The sequence below is a fragment of the Heloderma suspectum genome, chromosome 3 (assembly GCF_057233095.1).
Source record: "Heloderma suspectum isolate Gila_16-S chromosome 3, 16-S_ref, whole genome shotgun sequence".
NCBI lineage: Eukaryota > Metazoa > Chordata > Lepidosauria > Squamata > Helodermatidae > Heloderma > Heloderma suspectum.
In genome coordinates this window covers 15,774,111-15,795,369 of record NC_139460.1, presented here as the reverse complement: position 1 = coordinate 15,795,369, position 21,259 = coordinate 15,774,111, and positions in this window count along the sequence as shown.

The window sequence follows — 21,259 nt, the reverse complement described above, 5'->3', positions numbered from 1 at the left end:
TGGTTGCACAGGAATTCAAGGCTGAGCCTCCCAGGTTTTCTTTTCTCTGGGCCTTACTGGAAGAATCATTAGGGCGCAATCCTATGCATGTTTAGACAGAGAAAAGGCCTACAACTCCCAGCATGCCCCAACCAGGCTGGGGCATGCTGGGAGTTGTAGGCCTTTTCTCTGTCTAAACATGCATAGGATTGCGCCCTTAAATATGGAACAAATATTTCTAGAATTATGAAAGTAGGGGAGCAAATATTCTGTTACGACTGTTATCCATTGTGTAAGACCATCTCTACTCACCTGTGTAATGAGAACATAGAGGTCCCATGCCTAGATGAATTGACCGTAGGTGTGTCTCCTTTTCCTGCAGACATCCAACAGTAATACATTTTCCTTGCCCTCTATAGATGCTTCAAGAACAGATGACTTCATGATGAAAACATCTTTTTTTATATCCCGGAAAGAAAGAATCATAATTGCAGACAAACAGGACAACAATCAGGAAGTGGAGGCTGAGAGAAAATTAATTACCATTTAAGGTGATTAAGGTTAACCGTGATATAAATACACTCAAAGGCAGACCTCTTTATCAAGAGGCGCCGTTAAATGCTGAAGTGCGGTAGAACAAGAGGGCTTAAAAGGAGGGGATGGAGAGGTTGAGATAAGGCTAATGAGGAAAGATTGTCAGAGCCAAGTGCCTTTTTCCTGTTTGGTTCTTTTTAAAGCATTCCAGATCCCTTTTCTAAGCAACAGAAGATCACTGCTAAGAACTCTAAGTGAGGCGGGATGTAGAAAACAAATGAGTGAATGGTCCAAGCTGGAGTAGAAAAACCACCCCTACCAATCTAAGAAATGTTGGGCAAAGTTTGGTACTGGACAGAAATCCTGACTTTAATTCCATCAGCACATGTATTAGGCTGCTTACAGGTGCTTCCAGATGAGGCTTTTATTGTGCAATTGCACTGCCGTGTCCACTGAATTTTATGGGGTTCCCAGATGATGACATCTTCCTCTCATAACCCTCCCGTGTTTTCCCACCATGTCTTTTATCTTTTTTTCTTACAGTGGACAATCTGTAAACACGGAGGAGGAGGAGGAGAACTCAGCCTTTCTCAATCTGGTGTCCTCTAAATGTGTTGGACTTCAGCTCCCATCAGCCTGAGCCAACATGGCCAGTGGTCCGGAATGGTGGGAGTTGTAGTCCAAGACATCAGGAGGGCACCAGGTTGAGGGAGGCTGGGATAACTGCACAATGCATTCTGGCTCTTGGCACCAGAGCCCCTCTGTCTGGAAGTTCCTGAAGCTGCGATCCAGAGATGCTCTTATTTCCCTTTTAAAATGACAGGGAGGGGGTGGGGTGGGGGGATGCAGCCAGGGCTGGATCAAGGCCATAATAGGCCCAGGGATTAGCAGTCCGTAATGGGCCCCCTTTTTGTTGTTGTTCAGTTGTTCAGTCGTGTCCGACTCTTTGTGACCCCATGGACCATAGCACGCCAGGCCTTCCTGTCCTCCGCTCTCTCCCAGAGTGTGCTCAAGTTCATATTCATTGTATCAGTGATGCTATCTAGCCATCTCATCCTCCGTCCTCCCCTTCTCCTTTTGCCTTCAATCTTTCCCAGCATCGGGGTCTTTTCCGGTGAGTTTTCTCTTCACGTTAGATGGCCAAAATATTGGAGCTTCAGCTTCAGTATCTGTCCTTCCAATCCTGAGCTCACACATAATGTTTATGTGCGCGCACCCAGTCCACATAAGGCAAAACTGTTTTTACTACATGTTTTAGTGGAAATAGTCATCCATTAGCAAAAGACTAATATCTCTTCCGTGGCAGAGAACTCAGATACAAATGCAAGGTTCCCATTTTACAGCATACCGCACACAGATGTAGAAAACATAAACACACTTTGAACCAACCCGCCTGCCTACTTATCCCCCCCCCCCCGCGCTTTCTCAGATAACTTGGTCCTGAGCTGCTTGGGGCTTGATAAACCAGCAAGACCTTGAACATGGCTTAGTAGCTAATGGGCAGCCAGTGCAGTCCTACGTGCATGCTAAGGAGCTCCCCTGAGCAATCTAGCTGCTGCATTCTGCTCTAGCTGCAGCTTCCGAAGCAGTCCCAAGGGCAGCCCTGCATAAAATGCATTGCAGAACTCCAGTCTTGAGGTTACCAGTGCATGACAGGGCTACCCTTTGGTGTTTATTAATGGCGCAACCCTATACAGAAGTAAATACCACCATGGTCAATGAGTTTTACTTCTAGGTAAAGGATTGCGGCCTTACAGCACAAGCCTATGCACGGCCACTTAGAAAAGGTCCCATTCTGTTCTATAAGAACACTATTACTGTCAGGTATGTGTGCATAAAATTGCAGCCTATGCATGTTTAGACAGGAAAAAAAAGGCTAAAACTCCTGGCATCCCCCAGCCAGCATGGCTGGCTGCAGCATGAGTTGCAGGACTTTTTTCATAGTATTGCTCCCTAAATCCCTCTTCCCCACCTTCCCTTTCCTTCCTTCAGGTTATTTATGTATGGCACAGAAATAACTCAAGTGTCTAAAGGAACTTTGGCTGAAATCATAGAATCATAGAATAGTAGGGTTGGAGGGGGCCTACAAGGCCATCAAGTCCAACCCCCTGCTCAATGCAGGAATCCAAGTCAGAGCATCCCTGACAGATGGCTGTCCAGCCTCGTCTTGAATGCCTCCAGTGTGGGAGAGCCCACCACCTGCCTTGAGAATTGGATCCATTGTCATATTGCTCTAATAGTCAGGATGTTTTTCCTGATGTTCAGCTGGAATCTGGCTTCCTGAAACTTGAGCCCATTATTCCGTGTCCTGCACTCTGGGATGATCGAGAAGAGATCCTGGCCTTCTTCTCTGTGACAACCTTTCAAGTACTTGAAGAGTGCTATCATATGTCCCCTCAGTCCTCTCTTCTCAAAGCTAAACATGCCCAGTTCTTTCAGTCTCTCTTCATAGGGCTTTGTTTCCAGTCCCCTGATCATCTTTGTTGCCCTCCTCTGAACCCTCTCCAGTTTGCATCGTTCTTAAAATGTGATGCCCAGAACGGGACACACGACTGCAGATGAGGCCTAACCAGTGCTGAGTAGAGGGGAACTAGTACTTCCCGGGATTTGGAAGCTATGCTTCTATTAATGCAGCCCAAAAAAGCATTGGCCTTTTTTGCAGCCATATCACATGGTTGGCTCATATTCAGCTTGTGATCGACAACAATTCCAAGATCCTTCTCGCTTGTAGTGTTGTTGAGCCACGTATCCCCCATCTTGTAACTGTGCATTTAGTTTCTTTTTCCTAGGTGCAGAACTTGGCATTTATCTCTATTAAATTTCATTCTGTTGTTTTCTGCCCAGCGCTCCAGCCTATCAAGATCACTTTGAATTTTGTTTCTCTCTTCCAAGGTGTTAGCTATCCCACCCAATTTGTGTCATCTGCAAATTTGATCAGCATTCCCTGCACCTCCTCCTCCAAGTCATTAATAAAAATGTTGAAGAGCACTGGGCCCAGGACTGAGCCCTGCAGTACCCCACTCGTTACCTCTCCCCAGTTTGAGGAGGTCCCATTGATAAGCTAAATGCATTTGCTTACTGGGGAGGTGGTGTGTTGCTGTTGTCCAGCTGCAGTGGGTACAAGAAGGAGGGATCCAGAGGGGTAGCTGACTGGCAGAGAGACATCACCAATAGCTAAGCCAGCAAAAAGCTCAAAAAGACCACCATGTCAGATTCCTTGCATGCACTCACACACAGCTTCCTGCCCCCCCCCCCAAAAAAAGGGCTTCAAAATTTATCTATCTGTCTATCTATCATCTATCGCCCATCTGGCCGGTCACCCAGCCACTCTGGGCGATGTACAACAATAAAAACAGTTTACACGATAAAATTCAACATTAAAAACATCACATTTCTAAAATTACCCTAGCCCACCCCAAATGCCTGCCTGAACAACCATGTTTTTAATGCATTGCAGAAGCTCATTAAAAGGGGGGCATGGCAGAGTTCCCTAGGGAGGGAGTTCCACAGAGTGGGGGCCACCACAGAGAAGGCCCTCTCCGTCGTCCTCACCAGCCTAGCTGTCGTGGCTGATGGGACAGAGAGAAGGCCATCCAAGGCTGATCTTGTTGAGCGGCCTATCTGGTGTTGCTGGAGGCACTCCTTGAGATAGGCTGGGCCGGAGCCATATAGGGTTTTAAAGGTCAAAACCAACACCTTGAATTTGGCCCGGAAAACAACTGGTAACCAGTGCAGCTCCTTCAGCACTGGAGTGATGTGATCTCGCTGGCGGCTGCCTTTAATCAGGTGAGCCGCTGCGTTCTATACCAGCTGCAGCTTCTGAACGGTCTTCAAGGGTTACCCCATGTAGAGCACATTACAGTAGTCTAAACGAGAGGAGACCAGGGCATGTACTACCGATGGGAGCAGATGGTCGGGAAGGAAGGGGCGCAGCCGCCATATCAGATGGAGTTGATACAGCGCTGTCCGGCTCACAGCTGACACCTGAGCCTCCATGGACAGCTGGGAGTCCAAAATGACCCCCAGGCTGCGGACCTGGCCTTTCAAGGGTAGCCGTACCCCATTCAACACCAGGTCAACATCCCCCAACCTCCTCTTGTCTCCCACCAAAAGTACCTCGGTCTGTTCAGGGTTCAGCTTCAGCTTATTCCTCCCTATCCAGCCACTCACCATCACCAGACATTTGGACAGGGATTCTACAGCCAATCTTGGTGAAGATTTGAACGAGAGGTAGAGCTGCGTGTCATCTGCATACTGATGACACCGCACCCCAAACCTCCTGATGACAGCCCCCAGCGGCTTCACATAGATGTTAAATAGCATCAGGGAGAGGATGGAACCTTGTGGCACCCCACAAGTGAGAGGCCACAGGTCGAAAACCTCCTTTCCCAGTGCTACCCTCTGGTACCTGCCGGAGAGGAAGGACCGGAACCACCGTAATATGGTGTCTCCAATGCCCAACCCCTCCAGGCGGTCCAGGAGCATACCGTGGTCAAAGGTATCAAAAGCCGCTGAGAGGTCGAGGAGAACAAGGAAGGAGTATTCGCCCCTATCCACAGCTAGGGATGTCAGAGAATTTCTCCACGAATCTCCGGGAGGCCGAATGCCAATGCATTCGGCCCCCCGAAATTGGTGGAGAAACAGTCCCCCCCCCCCCCGGGATGGGACTTACCTTCGGCGAATGTCCCTGGCGGCGGCAGCTCGGCGGCAGCCGGTCTTCCGACCGGCTGCTGCCGCCTCCATTTCCAAGTAAAAAAGAAACAAAAAACAACAAATAGGCTACGTAAAGATTTATGTAGCCTATCACGGCTGACTTTGAAAAAAAAAAAAGCGCGTACACAAATGGCGGCGCCCATGGGCGCCGCCATTTGCGTATGCACTTTTTTTTTTTTCCAAAGTCAGCCGTGATAGGCTACGTAAAGATTTACGTAGCCTATCATGGCTGACTGCAGGCCAGGGACGCAAACGGTGGTGGCTACAGCCGCTGCCATTTGCGTCCCGGCAGGAGAAGAACTTTCGCGGCAGGAGAGGCGGGGCGCTCCCCCCGGCCAGAATTTTGGCGGGGAGGGATGGGGCGCCTTCCCCCCGGCCAGAATTTCGGCAGGGAGGGACGGGGCGCCTCCCCCCCACCCAGAATTTCGGGGGGAGGGGGGGAGCGCCTCCCCCCTGCCGCGAAGCAAGCTTCGGGATCAGGTAAGTGACTTTCGTCCATCCCTATGACCAGAGCCCTCCTCTTATCATCCACCAAGGCGACCAAGGCCATTTCTGTCCCGTGCCCAGGCCTGAAGCCCGACTGAAATGGATCTAGATAATCGGCTTCTTCCAAGTGTGCCTTCAACTGCATCACCACCACCCACTCAGTCACCTTGCCCAAAAAAGGCAGATTCGAGACTGGGCAAAAGTTGTTCAGAACTTGGGGATCCAAGGAGGGCTTTTTTAAAAGCAGTCTTATCACTGCCTCCTTGAGGGCTGATGGCATCACTCCCTCCTCAAGGGAGGCGTTCACCACCGCCTTGATCCCCTCACCCAGCCTCTCTCTGCAGCTCATAATGAGCCAAGATGGGCAAGGTTCAAGTAAGCAGGTGGTCGGCCGTACAGATGAAAGCACCTTGTCCACTTCATCAGAAGGAAGAAGTTGGAACCGATCCCACAAAACCGGTATGCCACAGACCACCTCCTGCTCACTAACTGTATCCACAGCGCACGGAATAACACTCCTAATCCGATCAATTTTATCTGCAAAGTGCCTTACCAAGGCCTCACAGGAGGCCTTCGAATGCTCCAGCAGTTCCGGAGCAACTGGACCGACCAGGCTCCGGACCACTTGGAACAGCCTCCAGGGACAGCACTCTGCAGACGCAATAGAGGCAGCATAATATTCCTTTTTTGCTGCCTTCACCGTCACGTGATAGTCTGAAGATACAGCTCTAGCCCGTGTCTGATCGCCTTTGGAGCGAGACGTCCGCCACCGGCGCTCTAGCCATCTCACCTCCTGTTTCAGAGCTCGTAATTGAACCATGGTGCAGTCCAAGCCCTGTTCAGGGGGAGAGGGCGCTTCAGAGCCACCCGATCTAATGCCCCAGTGATTGCAGCATTCCAGCCACCCACCAGGATCTCGACTGAGTGGCCGTTGGCGTGCTCCAGAGAATCCCCAAGCGCGTTCAGGAATCCATTCAGATCCATAAGACGCCTGGGGCGGACCGTTTTAATGGGTCCTCCACCCCTGCGGAGGGGTTGTGGAACCGAGAAGTCCAACGTCACCAGATAGTGATCTGACCATGACAAGGGGGTGGTGGATATACCCCCGACTTCCAGATCACTCCCCACTTCTCCAGCAACAAACACAAGGTCTAGTGCATGACCGGCTACATGGGTGGGCCCAGTTAGAATATGGTGCAGCTCCCAGGAAGCCATGGTCTCCATGAAGTCCCGAGGTGCTCCTGTGAGGACGGCCCCCGAAAGTACGTTGAAGTCCCCCAACACCAACAAGTTAGGGAACTGCACACGCACATCAGAGACCACCTCAAGCACCTCGGCCAGGGAGTCAGTCGTGCAGCGGGGTGGACAGTACATGAGCAGAATCCCCAGACTGCCCTTCGGGCCCAACCTCCAGTACATGCACTCAGCAACCTTGGTCTCCCGGAGAGGGGGTCTGGTGAAGACCAAGGACTCTCGATAGATAACAGCCACTCCCTCTCCCCGATCCCCAGCCCTCGGCTGCTGTGCATACGAAAATCCGGCTGGACACAGGGCCACAAGAGTTGGAGCAGTGACCTTGGCAAGCCAGGTCTCCGTAATACATGCCAGGTCTGCACTCTCGCCCAGGATCATGTCATGGATGAGGGAGGTTTTCTGGGTAACAGACCTGGCATTGCAGAGCAGCAAACAAAGGCCAGAAGATGGAGTCACACCTCCCCCAGCCATCCTTTGGCTCTGGACAGGCCCGGAGCAGGGGACAGATACTACACATCTCTCCCTTGTTCCCCTTACCTGGCATGGCCTGCCCCTCGCGCTCCGCCAGCACCTGCTGCCCAGCCTCGGTATGTTTTGGCCCCCAACACTCCCCCCACTACCTCCATCAGGTGGACACATGCCCCCACACTCCCGCCTATCAGGCAGGCTACCCAACCCTAAAAACACAACAGAATCCCCCAGAAATTAAAAAACAATTTAAAATCCCCTTTAAAAATACTGCCAGGCAGGAGAACACAGTGGCGGCGGCGGCGGCAGCAGCAGCGGCAGCAGGCACGCCTCTTCCCCAGTGGTAGTGGTGGTGGCTTCTCCTGCAAGCCCTGGCTCTTCCAGGCCACCTCAGCCAGCCAGCTTATGTAGCCCCTCCAGGAAGGGGCAGGTGGAACAGTCAGCACAGCTGGCTCAGTACCTGGAGGCCTGGTCCTGCAGGAACTGGCAGTCCACCAGGTAGAAGTCCACGGGGAGGACTGGTGCTGGTGATGGCGGCGGCAGTGGCACAGCAGCAGGCACGCCTCTTCCCCAGTGGTAGTGGTGGTGGCTTCTCCTGGCTCTGAACTAGGAAGTCTCTTCTGCAGATAAGTGCTGACTCTACCCTTCTCTCTATGGCCAAAGGGGATCAGAGCTGTGACTTCACTCATTGGCTAAACACACTGAAAGGTGGTTGCAGGCTCATCTCTTGCAAAATGATTGGACAAAACAATGGTCTATTTCTCACAAAACAATTGGAATGTGCCTGAACATTTTGCCTCATATCTTGGGTTCTGCAAGGGCTAGGGACTTCATCGTCATCATTATTAGAAAGCTGGGAATTTGGACTAGTAGTGGGTGCCTTGAGATGTTGGGCCAGGGCCTACAGCCCCTTTAGCCCTGTGGTTAATCCAGCTAAGGACACAGTCATGGCTTCTCCTGCCTTATTCTTCCACCAGCCTCTTTCTTGCCCTCCTATTCAGCCTTCTGCATTGAGCAGGGGGTTGGACTCAATGGTCTTATAGGCCTCTTCCAACCCTACTATTCTATGATTCTATGAAATCCTTGCCCACAGCTAGCAAGGGTGTAAAGTGAGCAAAGGAATGGTGGCTTCATAATCTCCCGCAGCATTGGTCTTTTACTTGTGGGTCAGTACCCAAAATTAGGTTGCAGGCTCGCCTAAGACGGTCTTAACAAGCATGCACTTTCCATTTTCTTTTGATTTTTAAAGCCATTTTTCAAAGAGAAGGGGAAGAGAAGGTAAAGCAGAAAGATGGGGGCCACAGAAGGTGATAAAGGAGACGGGAAGTGAGGGAGAAACAAAAAGAAGGACATGTGTGGTTGGTGGTAATAATAATAATAATAATAATAATAATAATAATAATAATAATAGGTCCCAAGGAGGTCAAATCAGTCCATCCTAAAGGAAATCAACCCTGATTGCTCATTGGAAGGACAGATACTGAAGCTGAAGCTCAAATATTTTGGCCACCTAATGCGAAGAGAAAACTCTCTGGAAAAGACCCTGATGCTGGGAAAGATGGAAGGCAAAAGGAAAAGGGGATGGCAGAGGATGAGATGGCTAGATAGCATCACGGATGCAATGAATATGAACTTGAGCACACTCCGGGAGAGAGCGCAGGACAGGAAGGCCTGGCGTGCTATGGTCCATGGGGTCACGAAGAGTCGGACACGACTGAATGACTGAACAACAAAGCAGGTTGGATTTAAAAGTGCATCCAAGGTCTGAAAAGAATGAAGAGGAAAGGGAGCACAACGTCTCTAGGTTGCCACCTGTAGAGGCACTTCCCATGGAATGCTGTTGTGGGACAAGTTGGCCCTGCAGCTAAATGTTGCAGTGTATCCTCTCTCCTAACAGGACGTCTCCTGTTCAGGGTTCCAGCCACCCATTCCCTCCATGCAGGGTTTCTTCCTGTTTCTTTTCCAACTGACCCTCAACATTTCATGATTAATGTGCCTGGTTGACCCCCTGATGATAATTTTGAGAGGGTTATCCCTTTAAGGTTTGGGTTTCTTTAAATATGTTTTTGTACTTCTCCAAACCACGGGGTCCCCCTTTCATTTCTCAGGGGTCCCGCTTTACTTCCATTTCTGTCAGCACTCACCACCTGAGTTCGCTATTAACCGGAGAGATGTGGGACTCATACATGTAGGAGTCACTCCTACATGTCTAGGGATGGGGGAGAATTTCTCCACGAAACTTTGGGGGGCCGAGTGCCAACGCATTCGGCCCCCTGAAATCGGCAGTGGAATTCTCCGCCACCCCGCCGGGATGGGACTTACCTTTGACGAATGTCCCTCCCGGCGGCGGTTCGGCAGGTTCGGCAGGTTTTCGTCATGGGCGGGGGTGACATTACAAGTGAAGTAAAGAAACAAACAAACCCCGTGATAGGCTACGTAACGATTAACGTAGTCTATCACGGTTGACTTTGGAGATCTAGCCATGATAGGCTACATAAATCGTTACGTAGCCTATCACGGAGGTGTTTTTTTTGTTTTTTTGTTTTACTTTTTTTTTTCGCAGCCGGGTAGACGGGGCGCTTCTACCTGGCCTGAATTTCGCTGGCAAGGGATGGGGCACCTCCCCCCCGGCCTGAATTTCGGCCGGGCGAGGCTGTGCGCCTCCCCCCCCTCGCATGAACTTCGGGGGGAGAAGCGAAGCACCTCCCCCCCACCGCGAAGCAAGCTTCGAGGACAGGTAAGGGACTTTCGCCCATCCCTACATGTAACAAACCTTTTAAAGAGTAACTTTGTGAATCAGAACTCCTGACACTTGTAAACCATCAAATGAATGTGCTGATCCCCACTAATCCAAATGGCAGACTGAGGAGTATCAGGCAAGCACAAATTGCAGTCTGAACCAACAATCTGCACATACAGTTTTTTGTAGGGAGGGGTAGCATTGCTTGCCATTTCAGATTTCAGCAGAAGAGGGGAAGAAGATTCTCTGTCCAATGGAACCCTGTGAGCTGCCTGAACAATGAGGACAACTTATGCCAGAGGGATGTGTTGTAACGACTGAAGGGAGAATTTGGCACAATTTTGTTTTTGTGCTAAATCAGTGTAATACCTGACATTTTTCTAATACTTTTCCATTCGCATAATTGTTGGAGATGTAATACACCTAATGCTTCTTTCACCCATATGTTTTGGTGATGCCCAATAGTTGCCTCCTTTTGAGAGGAGGTCATAATATGGATAAACTTTGTATTGGAATACCCTTTAGTACTGAATTATGTACATGTCTTCCTAGGGGGTGTTTCCACCAGCGATTTACTCCAAGCTGGCTGCGTGTTGAGGTCGCTAAGGATCCATGACATCATGGCCATCCAGCAGCCACCCCGGAGCTTATCAGGGAAAAAACGGATTTCCTGAGACTGCTTAAAGTCTGATTCTTTTATTTAAGTCAGGTTCTCCCTGGTATAGTTGTTGTATGCCTCAACCCCCTCATTTAGCTCGGGTATGCTAGCCCTGCCCAGGGGTGTGTCTTTCACTGTGAGCCCCAGTCAAGGGGTGTTTCCTGTCTCCCATTCCTGTGTTTCCCAGCACAAACCAAATAGTGTCTACTCAGAAGTAACACCTATTGTGTTCAATGAGGCTTGGGGCTCGTTGGGAAGCTTGTCTTACAAATGCACATATGGGGGGGTTCTTTCGCCCCTCTGTTACTGCAATCAAGCGCAGCAACGGGCTACAAGGGGGCTCACTGGGGGACTTGTCTTACAAATGTGCACAAGGGGAAGTAACTACTTCACACTTTCCTTATGGACCCTGGAGTGGGGGAAGCCCCTCTTATTGGTTGAGCGGCCCCTGCCACTCAGATGACGTTCACTCCAACCCCTCCCCCCCCGGAAGTAAGTTATGTGAAGCCACGTAGAATGTTGTTATGTACACCTTCGTGGAGCCCTGCCTGGACCAAAAGCTGCTCCTGCAAAAATGTGGGCGAGCCACTCCTTCCTTCTCCTTCCGTTGTCGTGGAAACAGGGCCCTGGTTTCCTGGAAGTTAACATATGGTCAGCACAAATGGATTTTCGGAACCCTTTTGGCAGCCAAAAGACTGATATTACAACACTGGAAGGGTAAAGGCTCACCTCCTACAATGCAATGGATTGAGAACCTAACAACTCTATCAGCATTTGAATGGGTGGCATATAGGGGCCACTCGCCAGTGGACAAATGCACGGATATTTGGTCTGCTTTTGTTGAAGCTTATGCATAATCTCCTGACTTTTATAGAAAGTTGTACTCAATGGAATATTGATATTTTTATGCGTGTAATTTTTGTTTCTTTTTCCTTTCTCTCCGTGATTTGTTTTGTTTTGTTAAAACCTCAATAAAACATTAATTTAAAAAATACGTTTCCATACACAACACTAATAATTAAGATGCTTTGTGTCTTCTCACTGCGCTTCTGTTAGGCCACACAAAGTGATCATTTTGCCCACTGTTTGGATTTCCTTGCTCTATGAAAGACAAATACCAAAATCTCAAAAGAGAGGCGGGTTTTTGTTCTTTTAAATCATACATTCTCTGGGCTGTTTCTCTTGAGCAGAATTTTTGATGAGGGCCAAAACACATCTTTGACATGCAACCAAGGTCTCCGTTTATTCTATTCCTAGCAAACAGGCCTGTGTTCCCGCGGGTGGGGCAAGCCCTTACAAGACATCACCAGCTGGAGCGTTATTTGAATGTCTGCTGCTCCCTCGTTCCATCCCAAGACTGTCATCATACAAGTACCGTGACTTCAGAAACAAGTCAGACTCTTTTCCCCTCTTTGCCCCCAACCGGGTTTTTTGTAACATCTTACCTGATGAAGATATCTGTAGATCTCAGAAGCTTGCACGTTTCTGGTGACATTTTGGTTGGCCCCAATAAAGGTATTATGCTAATATTGATCCCAGAATTTTTTCTTATGGCCAACACAGCTACCTTCCCTCAATTACAGTTGCTTTTAGCTGTCTCTGACATTTATGGCTTTTAATACTGCAGTATGATATTTTACTGCAAATGCAATTTTAGAGGCTTTTGAAGCTGCCTTGGCCCTAGCATAAAGAAGCAGATTATGGAATGTAAAAGGTAATCAGATAATAATTCATCCAATCGATGCAGGTGGTGTCTGAAAGAATTAGACAGGCATGGGACAATGGACTTCTGTACCCTGTCCTGAATGGTTAACAATTGCGTTTTCTTAAACAAAAACCTTTGGCATTTTTTGCCAGGTGCAAGATTCCAGATGATTAACAACCTTTTCTTGTCCCCTGCTGAAGAAAATGAACAGGCTCCATTATTTGGTGTGCAGTGGAGGTCAATGGCACTTGAACCATTCACTGAGAAGAATCTGTTCTTTCACACTTGCAACAGGAACCGTCCCCCCGTTTCCAGAGGTCCGACTTCTAGAAGACAGTACTCTGCTTTTGTAGATTGAACGGGAAGCTTCTGAAAGGATCATGGAGAAGCCCCATGCCCAGTGATTGCTTAAGACAGCCTTCCCCAACCTGGGGCCCTCCAGATGTGTTGGACTACAACTCCCAGCACCCCCAGCCAGCACAGCCAGTAATCAGGGACTATGGGCATTGTAGCCCAAAACAACAGCTTTGAGCAAGCTTGTTTAGGAAATGCTGCCATCTCCTCCTGCACCCATACCATTCTTGCAGTCATTCTGAGTATATCCCCAAAGGATTTTCAAATCCATGTTTCTGTGCCCAGGGAAAGTATGTTTCACAAAGACAGATGTGCTTAAGGGCAGTGACTATATTGAGGATGCGTAAAGATGGACCTACCTATAGGAACTGGTGTGGATTTTTCTGCTGTGGGGCAAGCCCTGGTCCCTGCTCAGCCTGCCTTCACGCCTGTAATGACATACATACCTGGCTCTGAAGCCAGCACTTATCCAGATAAGGAATCCCCTACCCACTCCCCACCCCGCAAAAGTCAATCAGAGTTTCCCCCCACCTCCCAGATGTAGAGCATTTCTTCACAAGGCTGTTAATCATTGTATCTACTTTCGATTTCATCACAGAATTGAGATCCAAGCTCTACACAAAGTGCTTTTCTTTTCCTGCTTTTCCACTACATAACCTCTAGGTGGTGCTGTGCTATAGCAGAATAGCACAAACAAACAAGGAGGAGAATACATTTTCTTTCCTCATCAGAAATAATACCCCATTTCCCTGCTCTAAAAAAAACCCGGGAAAGTGCTCTTAAAAAACAGAAGCAAAAATGGAGGATCACGTCTAAAGAACCTGTAAACAACCGTGAGTAAGGAATCGTGAGTGCACAATAAATGCCTCATGTAGAAAAGCTCTTAAAAAACACTGCCTGGGGCAGGGAAGTGGCAAGTGGCTTCAGGATTATCACAAGGGCTAGCCAATCAGCACCGTGCACAGCCAGCTTCTGCTGGAAACAGGATGAACCAGTCAATTCGGATCTCAGTTATCTGAAGAAGGCTGTACAAAAATCTCTATGTGTGTGGGGCGGTGGGGAGATCTACAGCAAGCTCATCATGACAGGTAGGTAAGCAGGCAATCAACACTACACTAGCACTTCAGTCCTTAACATGGGAGTTAGCCCTACACATAACAAACCAGAACAACTTGGCATCCACAAAGAGGCGTGTGAATTGTAGTTTGCTGAGAATTCTGTTAGAAATCTCCCTCTCTAGTCCTCCCTGCAAACTACATTTCACAGAGTTCTAGGGTTGTGAAAGACAAAACGGGAGAATCCTCCAAGTGGAAACCATGTCTACTTGGGACAGGTGGAACAGGGGCTGCTGTTACCAGGGTTGCTGCTTTTTCCTGCCCTCTGGTAGGGCTTCTTATCACAGGTGTGTGATAAGTAGGTGCTGTCGTCACTATATCTCCACGCTACTTGCCACCTTCAAATGGATACTTATTTGGGTATCTGGTCCACTTTTGTTGAAGCCTATGTATAATTTAGGGATGGAGCAGGCCTGCAATCTTGCGTATATGGGCAATTCACAGTGTCAATTTGCATATACAGTCAGGGCCAGAAATACTGGAACAAGGATAACTGTTTTGGCAGTTGGCCTCTGTATACCACCACACTGACGTTAAAAGGAAACACACCAGATGGGAGTGAAGTCAGGACTTTCAGCTGTAATTGAAGGAGTGTGACAAAAGTGGGGCACTAACCATTCAGGAAGGACAGCCAGTGGCATTCACACACACCCATCATTGGTGGCTCATAAGTAATGGAACAAACCAACATCATTTCCAGGTATTAAAGGATCGCCTTTAATACCTGGATGAAAATCCTTTGCAGTCAATGACTGCCTGAAGTCTAGTTCCCATGGACATGACCAAATGCTGACTTTCCTCCCTCGAGATGCTTTGCCAGGCCTTTACTGCAGCTGCCTTCAGCTGCTGCTTGTTTGTGGGTCTTTCTGCCTTCAGTCTTGTCTTCAGTAAGTGAAAAGCAGGCTCTATTGGGCTGAGATCAGGTGATTGATTTGGCCATTGAAGAACATCCCACTTTTTTGCCTTGAGAAACTCTGGGGTAGCTTTTGCTGTTTTGGGTCATTATCCAACTGCAATATGAAGCGGTGTCCTATCAGTTTGGCAGCATTCGGCTGAATCTGAGCAGAAAGTATAGCCCTATACACTTCAGAATTCATCCTGCCGCTTTTATCAGCAGTCAGGTCATCAATAAATACCAATGACCCGGTTCCATTGGCGGCCATACATGCCCATGCCATAACACTGCCTCCACCATGTTTGACAGATGATGTGGTAGGCTTTGGATCATGAGCTGTTCCTTTCCTTCTCCATACTTTTCTCTTCCCATCATTCTGGTACAAGTTCATCTTGGTTTCATCAGTCCAAAGAATCTTATTCCAGAACTGGGCAGGCTTTTTTAGGTGTTTGCTGGCCTTTCTGTTCTTGAGCGTTACCAGTGGTTTGCACCTTGTTGTGAAGCCTCTGTATTTACAGTCATAACGCTGTCTCTTGACTGTAGATGTTGACAATGACATTGACATGCCTACCTCCTCAAGAGCATTCTTGTCCTGGCTAGATGTTGTGAAAGGGTTCCTGTGAAAGGGCAGAATTCCGCGGTCATCCACTGTAGTTGTCTTCCGTGATCTGCCAGGCCTTTTGCTGTTGCTGAGCTTGCCAGTTAATTCCTTCTTTTTCAGGATGTTCCAAACTGTTGTGTTGGCCACTCCCACTGTTTTTGCTATCTCTCTGATGGGTTTATTTTGTTTCCTCAGCCTAATGATGGCCTCCTTCACTCACATGGCCACCTCTTTGGACTTCATGTTGGGAGTTCCAGTGGACAGCTACCAAATGCAAATGTAACACTCAGAACCACCTCCAGGCCTTTTATCTGCTTGACTGGTCATGGGGCGCCCAGGAAACAGGCCACACCTGGCCATGCAGCTGCTTGTCAGCCATTCGTTCCATTACTTATGAGCCACCAACGATTGGGGGGGGGGGGTAGGGCACTGGCTGTACTTCCTGAATGGTTGTTGTTGTTGTTGTTCAGTTGTTTTAGTGCCCCACTTTTGCCAAACCCCTTGAATTTCAGCTGAAAGTCCTGACTTCGCTCCCATCTGGGTGTGTTTCCTTTCAACTTCAATGTGGTGGTGTACTGAGGCCAACTGCCAAAACAGTTATCCTTGTTCCAATATTTCTGGCCCTGACTGTATGTGTGCATATTTGCAATGGCCAAGTTTTTTCAACTTGGCGAGCGGGGGAGGGGTCGAGCATGGGTCTCGGGGTGCGCAAGCAGGGGCTGGGGCTAGGGCTGGGCGGGCACCTGGAGAACCCAGACCGGGGGCAGGGTCACCCATCCATCCCTAGTATAATTGCTAGTAAGTTGTGTTTTCATATTTATGCATTTCATACATGTTCATTGCTATGGATACAAATTATACAAATTCATACATGTATATTTTAAAAACTGAAAAATTCAAAGAAGGATGGGGAAGTGTCCCTCCGCAGGCGGAAAGGTGCTCTGTCTGCCAGCAGGTCCGAGCGCAGAGCCTAACAAACAGCCTGAGACATGGTGAATTGTCTGAACTACCACAGCTCAAACTGGGAATCTTCAGATCTGTGTGGAACTGCCTCATGCGGCAGACTACAGGATTGCGGGTTGGAGTCTCTCCCTCACCTGCCAAGCTTGCTATCAGAACCTCCTGGACAGGAAGGATTACAAAAGGGTTTCTTGTTTATTCATTTTTATCCTGCTCCTCAGCCAAAAGTGTTCCCAGAGTGGCTTCGAGTGCAACCTTATGCGTTTTTAGACAGAAAGAATCTGCTACCGCCGCCAGCATTCGCCAGCCAGCATGGCTTGCAGTCTAAAAAGACACAGTAAACAATGGGATGGGGAGGGAAGAGGAAGAATGAAGTCGTCGTTCAGCAGGGCTGGTGGAATGCTCCGTCTTCTCCCTCTCATCTCCCTCAGCTCAGTCTGCTGGAATGGCTGCTGCTGGTGAAAGTTGAGGGAGGAGGAGCTGTCATGGGGAGGTCTTTCTACAGGGCTGGTGGAATGGCCTCTCTTCCCATCCTATCTCCTTTGAGTGAAGCCTTGCCCAAGAAACAAGATTTGCCTATGCCCTAGTGTGTGTGGGTGCTGGTGCCTCTGCCCTCCAGCCCTGACTTCTGGCCTTCTCCTCGTTTATAATTCCTGCTTTGGCCTCAGTTCCCACTCCCAGCTTGTTCCTTGACTTTGATCTCCTGGCTCCGTCTTATCCTGGACCGCCGACTAAGGCTCAGCTCTGGCATGGCCTCAGGAAGTGTTCCTCCAGCATGAGTTCTCCCAGCCAGGGCTGCCCCAAGACATTTTTCTGCCTGAGACAAAGGACAAGATCATCCCCACCCACCCCAATTCTATGTACAGAAGCCAACGGGAATGGTAGTTAAATCTTACTTCAGTAGTGGTGATGGGACAGCGTTCCTCACGGGGTAGTTTAGGGGACACAAGAGAAGCCACACGGCATATACAGCTCAGTCCTGTACCAACTGCTCCCTGCCCCCCAGCACCTGTCACCTGAGGCAATCACCTCACTCAACCCAACAGTAGGGCTGGCCATGCTCCCAGCAATTAAGATCTGCAAGTGAAGGCCTTGCTTTATATTCACTCTCACATGGTTGTCAGATTAGCTATCACAAGTAGCAGGGCCTTTTCTGTTGTGGCCTCATTGCTTTGGAGTGCTCTCCCCCAAGAGCTTCATATGGCCCCCTCTCCCTGCCATCTTTTTTGATAGAAGGGTTCTTTTTCAAGCAGTATTTCTGTTTGGCTGGTTAATTCTGCTGCTGCACCACATACTGTTTTGTTTTGTTTTTAAAAAGTGCTTAATTGGCCTTATTTATTTGTGTACCCTGCTTTTTTTGGAGTTGGGTGATTTTTTAAAAAAATAAATAAAAAGCAGTATAAACACTTTAAAAATCAATAAATAACTGTTGTATATGTCCAAAACTACCACAGAAGTGGGAGGGGAACTGGCACAATTTGTCCAAATGCAAACAAACAGAATAGCCAGGCCATCTTTTCTCCCTGGTTGGTTAGGAGCTCTATGTACAGCACTTTCTTCCTCCTTTGTGCCAGGAAAAGTCAGATATCTGCCTGACTCTCCCTTAAGGCTCAGCTGCATAAAAGCCTCCTGTGATTGGGCCTATCCAGCTGTCTTTGCTTGTTTTTTCCATTCCATGAAAGCTTCCCTTCCCAAGGACAGTGTGCATATATTCCTGAAGCTGGCTCTCCACCAAGGAGTGCTATGAAGTGGCAATACAGAGAAGAATGCCAAGTATGCATTGTATTCGCTCGCAAAAAAGAGTTAAACCTGGAACATTTCAAGGCTGCCTCTAAAGTCACAAGGAGAGAGTGCTTGTGAATTCATGGCGATGCAATAATGAGTGTGGGGGCAGGGTAAATCTCCTGCTCTTGCAATAGACGTTCTGTATTGCTCCCCAGCGTGTTCCTTGGGAAAGTGTAGAGACAGGGCCAGCGTCAAGGGCAGGCATGGGTGGGCACCTGCCAAGGGCCCACCCCCCAGCAGGAGACTGCTGACAAGAACCTCCTCTTCACCACTGCAACCTGCTTGTTAACCTGCCTCTCGTTCTGGCCCAGGCAATGGTGGTTGTGCAACAGCAGTTGGTGACAGCGGTGGTGAGAAGGTAGACTCACTAAGGGAGGAACCCCATTGAGGGTGCATTGCCCAAGGGCCCTCAAAAACTTGGAACTGCCATTGCCTAGAGAGCATGGCCTACTTTGTTCTCACTGAGAGGGTCAACCTGGGTCTGTGCCTCTTCAGATTGAATAATTGATGTGATAAAATTATCACAGATTGATGTGATAAAATGCACCACCATACAAAAGAGATCCTGCACATAGAAAGCCAGCATGTCAGGGAGTATCTAGATTTCTATGTGCGGGGATTTTTTTAAATCTATAAAAAGGTATATTCACATTCATTATGTGAATGCCTGCCTGCAGCCTGAAGCGGGTACAGCAGAGGAACAGGTTTACCACATTGGTGAGGATTACGCCTGTCTCTCTGGGTGCTTCCAGATGTGGCTTAGGGCTTCTTCACATGGAGCTTTTATCCTGCTATTGAGATTGGTTACTCACAGAAGTTTGTGGGCCCTTTAGATGACGTCGTCAACCTTCAGGGCTGCCGCACTAAATGACCTCCCGCACTAAATGACCTTTATTCCATTTTTTAAAAGATCGGAGATAATGAGCTATCAAATTACAGCGTTTAAGTTCTCTCTGTGAAAAGAGGAAAACCTGCAATAAGAGGAGCTAGGCCGCAGCGCCACCTAGCGGCTATATAATAAAACATATTGAAGACTCAGTTGAGGGGGGAATGCGGGGAGGAAGTATTTGTAAAGGGAGTCATGATCCTGCGTTTAAAACGGAAGCAGAAAGCCCCATTTTAAATGCGGAATTTTAGGCTGGTGTAGAGATGCTCTTAATCACGCAATCGTCCTGCCTCATCTGTAGAGTCTTATGGAGCATCCAGATGATGACACCGTCCACTTCCAACCCTCTAGTTTTCCCATTGCTTCCATCTTTTTTTCTTCCTACAAAAAATCCATGGAGGAAAATATGGAATAGCTTCACAATGTCGTTTGATTAGTGATGCTAGCCTGGCATTCCATGGGAGTCAACAAGCTCCAAATAGCCTTTGATGGCCAAATTCTAAGCCATTAGGATTTGTACCAGACTTACCTGCCATGGGGATCATGAAGCTGAAAGTTTGTTTGTTTGTTTGGTTTTGTTTTTTTGCAGTTTCTTAAATGTAGGTGGGGGAGACAGAGAGAGAGAGAGAGAGAGAGAGAGAGAGAGAGAGAGAGAAGCATCTAACAGCACAATCCTATGCATGCCCTACCTAGGGATGTCAGAGAAATCCGCAGTAGATTCAAATGAGTTAAGATTTTTATGAATCCAACCCATGGATTCCACAGTTGGCCAGCTTTTCCTGAGTCGCACAGATTCTGTGGACTTGCAAACCATTTTTTTACTTTCCAGAATTTTATGCAAATTTAGCAGTAGGAAAATACAATTTAAAAAAAAAACTGCCCAAAAATGTGCTCCCCACCCCACCCCAGGCTAAAGCATAAAAATGAGCACTTGGGGGAGGGAGACTTGCACCTTTTGGAGGGATTTGTGCATTTTGGAAGCGCACATTTGCACAAGTGCGCATGAGCGGGAAATTGACAAAAATCCAATTCTGTCAACAAGTGGACAACAGAACAAAAGGTCCCTGCCAATCCATGAAAAGCAAATGGAACAGATTTAACAAACTCCGTATGTCCCTATGCTTGCCCAGAAGTAAGTCCCATTGAGTTCTGGATCTTACTATAAAGGGATGCTGAAATATATGACTGGCAGAAGCAGTTTGAGGGACTTGAGCTTGCTTGCTTGCTTGCCTGCCATCTGCTCAACCTTCACTTTTGCAAAATAATGTATTTTATACAGCTCAAACTACACATTATACTTGTTTGTGTCACTCACTCTTTCCTCGAATGGAAGAGCAGCTGCTGCCTCCTTTTGCTCCCTCCTTCCCTCTGGATGAACCCACTGGGCCCAATCTTTCCTCCTGTGCCACCCCAAAACATAAGAAGCGCCCTGCTGGATCAGACCAAAGGCCTAGCTAGCCCAGCATTCTGTTACCACAGTGGGCAACCAGATGCCTCTGGGAATCCCATTAGCAGGACGTGAGAGCAAGAGCCCCCTCCCATTTGTGTTCTCCAGCATCTGGTATAAAAAGGCACACTGCCTCTGATGCTGGAGGTAATAGATCCAGAGCCCTGCTGGATCAGACCGAAGGCCTGGATCAGACCAAAGCCCTGCTGGATCAGATCGAAGGCCTAGCTAGCCCAGCATTCTGTTACCACAGTGGGCAACCAGATGCCTCTGGGAATCCCATTAGCAGGACATAAGAACAAGAGCCCCCGCCCATTTGTGTTCTCCAGAAACTGCTATAAAGAGGCACATTGCCTCTGATGCTGCAGGTAATATATAGGCATCCTGAGCAGTAGCCTTTGATAGCCTTCTCCTCCATGATAGAGGATGTGTGAGCAGATGGGCACCTTCTGGAGGGAGAGGGCAAGTGAGTACCTAAAAGCAGTGGCAACCATCACTTGCCCAACCCTTGCTGCAGAGAGAAAGAGAGAGAGAGAGAGAGAGAGAGAGAGAGAGAGAGAGAGAGAGAGTCTGAGTGATTGTGCAGTCCTTCTGGTATTCTCTCCCCACGAGCTTCCCATGGTGGGAGCGGGGTGTGTTTGGCTTAGGTGTAGGAATTACACAAAACAATCTTCAACCT